Genomic DNA, 5,998 nt, shown 5'->3' with positions numbered 1-5,998 from the left:
TGTTGTTAATTCGAAATTATTAAGAGCATGTTTAGGTAATGTTAAGGTTGGTTTTTTGATTTGAAACCTCGATGTAAAAAAAGTCCCAATCCAGTCTTGTATGGTTTTAAGTACAATCCTTTTCCCATTGCAACAGCTTCCATAGTTCTGTTGTGACGTTGTGCTTCGCTGAGTTGTTCTTTTGCTGCCTTAGTTTCTTTTACGGCTTTTACAACATTTGCGATTCCACCGCTTAGAGCACCTAATGCACTAAGACCAGCAAAAATTGGTATCAATGGTAGAATACCTCCAGTTTTAGGAATTTTTATAACACGTGGTGTCTTAATAATATCTCCATTGTTTCTAATGGTAGCTGTTTTTAATCCTATTTTTAAGGCACTTTCAAGATTTGTAGGTTGTTGTTTCCGTATAGCCCTTTTAATAGCACTCGTTACCGATTGAAAAGATTTACCATTTTTGTTTTTCTGCTCTCTTCTCTTTTTTATAACCTTCCTACTTTTAGATTTTATAGACTTAATTTTAGGTTTTTTTATTGTTTCACTCTTCGTTGTCTTTGTCATCTTGCTGCTATTTTTCAATTAAGTTAGTAATAGATTTGTAACACTTTATATATATTATGTAAGTTTGTAGCACTTTATATATATTTAGATCTTTTAACATAATCATTCTCATCATCATTATCATGAACTATTGTATCATATGAACGTTTTAAACTTATTCTCTTTGCTTTTTTATTAGTATTTTGATTTACATCATCATCAGCATCATTTAATTGTCTTTTGGTACCTTGTATTGATAGGGCTGAGAATAAATGATTTTCATTTTCATTGTGAATTTTAGGTTTTTGTCTATTTATATTTAAATCCATTTCATGATCATCATCCTCGAAAATTCTACGTTTTTTACCTTTTTTTACAATTTCAGTCAACGGTTCTTGCTTTTTTTCTTTACTTTGTACATTATCGCTTCTCTTAATTTTGCGTTGAATTTTCTTTTCATGATAATTATAAATAGGAAGCTCTTGATTTTTATTTAAATCATCAACATTGTCATCTTCATTATCATAACACTTACTCTTTTTTATTTCAAATTTACGATTTTTACTTCTATCTAATTTCACTCGAACAATTTTATCTTTACAGCTTTTATTCTTTTGTTTACTTTGTTTTTTTGTAATTGTATTTTTAGTCTTTTGCTGTAACAATTTTCGATGTTTATCTTTCAATAGTTCCATTTTTTTCAAATAAACTTGCATAGATTTTATAATTTGTTCCATTATCTTTGAACTCTGTTGATGTTCAGATTTGAATGAACCCATTCTATTTTTATGTGTCAATTTATTCAATCCCATACCCAACTTTAACTTGGTGTGCATTGCAGCTGAAACACCTAATGCTGCTAGTTTTTCTTTCCATGAAGCATCGTTTGAAGTAGTTCTACTTAGAGCTGCTTTAAGTAATGTTTTATCAGCCTCATGACGATCAGATAATACTTTTCTCTCTGAATATGCTATATCATGTTCTTTACACGCCTCGTCTAACATGTTAACACCTTTGTCACCGCGTTCTAAACGTTCACTCAATTTAGTTCCTGGTCCACAGTAATTATATCCCGGTAAATGTAACTCAAATGGTAATTTGTTTATTAAAGTGTTTATAACACCACTACCAGTATGTTGCTGCTGCTTTATATAATATTTCATGACTGCTTTCTAATCTTAAACTAAGTATAAATTATATAATGATCAATTTTTATAACCATTTTTTAGTAAACTTTGTAATCATGAAGAAGGTTGTTAAGCAAAAGACTACTTTGAAGATTGATAATCATGATATGGCTACAAGCGAACCTTTGAAACATAGCATTTTATTTCCTTCGACTATGCGATGTGTTATAACAGGACCATCCAACTGCGGTAAAACCAACACAATGGTTAGTCTCTTGGAACATCCTAATGGTTTGAAATTTGAGAATGTATATCTCTATTCGAAATCGCTATATCAGCCCAAATATATATACTTGGAAGATCTTTTAAAACCGATTAAAGGAATGGGATATTACGCTTACAATAGTAGTGAAAATATAATTCCACCATCCGAAGCGAAACCAAATTCAATATTTATATTTGATGATGTTGCCTGTGATAATCAAAACATAATAAGAGAATATTTTAGTATGGGACGACACAACAACATTGACTGTTTTTACTTATGTCAGACGTATACAAAAATACCAAAACACTTGATAAGAGATAACGCTAATGTGTTAATTATCTTCAAACAAGATGATTTAAATCTTAAACACATTTATACAGATCATGTAGGTACTGATATGTCTTTCGAAAATTTTAAACATATATGTGGCTACTGTTGGAGGAAACCTTTTGGTTTTCTCTCAATTTTCAAAGATAACAACATTAATAGTGGGCGTTACCGTCATTATTTTGATAGTTATATATACATTTAGTAAAGTGTTAAATCTTATTATAATAAAAGTCGTTCGATCAAGATGATGGCTCAAAAACAAGAAAAATCTGTTAAACAAAAGCTGATTAATAAAAGAAGAGATATCCGTAAAAAAATAAATATTTTAAAACATGGTCAAACGGTTCATGAGAATCTGTTTCAACCTATAACAAAACATTTGCAACAAATTGAAAGTAAATTAGAACCTATTTCAATCAAAGAGATATCAAAATCTCCGCTTGTTAATATTAAACAAGAAAATGTAGCAAACTTCGATAATCAGGAAAGCGATGAAGAAGAGTATTCTGCTAACGAGTATGATGCTGATGAAAAATCTATAGTTTCCGAACCAATTCCTACTGTATCTACATCAACACCAACAGAATTTACTCCACGACTAGGGATAAATACATCAATAAGTGTACCACGTATAAAGAAACGAAAATTAAGTTTTTCTGAAAGATTGCAACCGTACAACTTACGAAAATTAATAGTAAAAGGTGTACAACAAGATTTATATGAGGAAGAAAACCAAAAACAGCAGGAATATGAAAAAGAATTAAATAAGTCAATAAGAGATAAATCATTAACCGACTACTATGATCAGTATCATTCTTTACCACAAAAATATATAAAAAAATTTATAAACGACCCAAACAGTGATAAATCTGATGGTAAATTTCGGGTTAAATATGATAGGGAAATTGAAAAGTTTTCAATAGGTAATAAGAGAATTGATTTTGATGGACCTGATTTAATAATTGCTGGTAAAAAAGTAAAAGGTACTAAGGGACTTTACGGTTTGCTTTTTAATCAAAATGTTCCAAAGGTTTACACTAAAGAAGATGCTAGGAATTATACTCAGATTCTATTCAAAACGAATGCTATTAAGAAACATTTTAATCCAAGTTTATCGACTATAACAAGTAATAATAATAAATTTAAAAAGATTGTTGAACCAATTATGATATATCAATTACATAACAAAAATTATAGTGACAGTGATGATGATAAGGATAAAATAGGATGTGGAATGAGTATGAACGTTTCAGATAATTCAATCGATTACGTTTACTGGGACGATCCTAATGAATTAGTGGCAAGATTACAATTGTTAGTTGCTTCTGAGTCAGCAGGCAATACAGGTGTTGGAAATGAAATTGTTTCAATTGTAGAAGAACTACGAGAGGCAGATATTATTGAATAACATGTTTGCTACTGAAGCAAAAAGACAAATTGTTAATGAAATACATAAACCGGCAAGAATTAATTTTAAGCGTAGAAAAGTTATTATTAAATCTTTATTAGATCTAATGCAAGCTGATTTAGTGGATATGAAGGAATATGAAAAGGAAAATCAAGGATACAAATTTTTGAGATATTATTATTATAGATTTTATAAAAAATACTTTTACAGTTTGGTTTCATTGTGGTACCACAACCACCACCCGGGCCAATACCCCAACCACCATTAGTGTGTGTATGGAATAACAGAGTAGGGGGAATAAATCTAACCATGTGGGTAGATTATAACGAACACGTTGTGTTCGTGTATTATACACTGGCATAATACACGAACACAACGTGTGAAAATTATATATAGGAGTTGGTGTTGGTATTGTAATAAATAAATGTATTAACAGTATTGAGGTGTTTTTTCTTTAGACAATCCAGAAAAAAGTTTTTTAATGATATTCATTTAAAAATCTAACACTGAGAGAGTAAGGGAATAACAAGTGCATCACTAAAAACAATTACTTTTGAGAATTATTATGAATGTCTATTTAATAATAGCAGTATGTCTGTCAAAGAAACATTAATTCGGAGTAAAAAACATGAGGTGTATACAATAGACCAGAAAAAAATTGCTCTAACTCCATACCACGATAAAAGAATTGTAAATTATATTACAACAGATACACTTCCCTGGGGTTATATAAATTGTTAGATTAATCCACTTACTTTATTTATTTTTTTTCTTTTATTTAACCCAATTATGTTGAAATTGAAACTAGAAAAACAAACAGTTCTAAAATATGTTAGAACAACACCTGCAGCATATGCTCCAGTTAAGGGTTCAGCTAGATCAGCTGGATTCGATTTAAAAAGTATAGATGATGTATAATACCAGCAAGAGACAGAAATATAGTAAATACAGGTTTAAAAATTCAAGTACCTAAAGGGTGTTATGGTCGAATTGCACCCAGATCTGGACTGGCTATAAACAATTTCATCGATGTTGGAGGTATTTTATTTTAATTATAAAATTTCCTCTCAACTAATAACAGATTTATTTTACAGCAGGAGTCGTAGATGAAGACTATAGAGGAATAGTTAAAATTGTTTTGTTTAATCATTCTGAGAACGATTTTATTATAAAGAGAGGTGATCGCATCACACAGCTGATTTGTGAGAGGATATTCTATCCTGAAGTGCAAGAAGTACAGGTATTTTAAATCATTTATATAAGTAAATTTAAATTTTAATTAATATTATATTTTTCAGAGCATTTGTGATACAGAAAGAGGAGAACGATCATTCGGATCTACTGGTATATAGCAAATATTAGAACATTTCTCATACAAGATGTGGAGATTTGGATCTACAGACATATCAGTTTTAATATAAGATTATTGTAAAAATATATGTGTTTAAAGTAATCTTGTTTTAAATTGTTATTTAAATAAGTACACTGTTCACTAAAAATTATATTTTAGATTCATAGAAATATTGTAATTTACATTTACATATTTAAATTATTGTAAAACTAAATACTCATTATAAGTGGAGGTAATAAAACACTAAAGCAATTTAAATAACTTACATTACATTGGAAAATGTAAAAAATGGAATAATTAATATAAAATAAACGTGTTTAGAAAAATCCTGTTGTTAATTATTATTTTAATTGTTCTTATTCAAATAAGTACACTGTTGAGTAAAATTCATATTTAGATACAGAAAGAAATACAGTAATTTACAACATTAAACTATTGCAAAAACTATATTCATTAAATTAGATATTGTAATATTTATGGAAAATATTAATATAAAATAAATATGCTTATAATTTAATTTATCTTTTCTTATAAAATATATTTCACAAGGCTAGGCTTGGCTCGCACTATGAGTACAGCGAAAAACATCCTTATCGCAATATTTACTGATAAAACCCGACCCCAGTAACCTCTCGTACACAATAATAACTTATCACAATATTTCGAGATAACCTTTAACCTATCAAAGTTCTTCACCAAACTGCTCTGACGTCACACAATTTACATTTACCTGCTACATACCTAAACCACAACAATTAAGGCCCTCTTCAACAGCCTCTGGTAAATTTACAAGAACCCACAGGTATGCACGTAAAAAATACAGGTGAAAATCTTTGGTAACCTTCTTGGCCATCCGACCGTCGCAGTCCCGTATTAGAATAACTACTGACCTAAACATATTCAAATTACACAAAATGTATTCTGATCGCAACACTGATAATAAAGTTTCCTACGAAACATTTCGAGGAATTTTTG

The 5,998-nt window shown here is 29.4% G+C and overlaps 1 pseudogene; it reads left to right on the top strand.

Annotated features, from left to right (window-relative positions):
* Positions 1 to 4,448: 4,448 nt before the first annotated feature.
* On the top strand, positions 4,449 to 5,045 carry LOC115882121 (annotated as a pseudogene).
* Positions 5,046 to 5,998: the final 953 nt, after the last annotated feature.

This window comes from Sitophilus oryzae, unplaced genomic scaffold, assembly GCF_002938485.1.
Source record: "Sitophilus oryzae breed Bouriz unplaced genomic scaffold, Soryzae_2.0 scaffold_175_pilon_pilon, whole genome shotgun sequence".
Lineage (NCBI taxonomy): Eukaryota > Metazoa > Arthropoda > Insecta > Coleoptera > Curculionidae > Sitophilus > Sitophilus oryzae.
The sequence above is the reverse complement of the archived record's forward strand: the minus strand, read 5'-3'. Positions and strand labels throughout refer to the sequence as shown.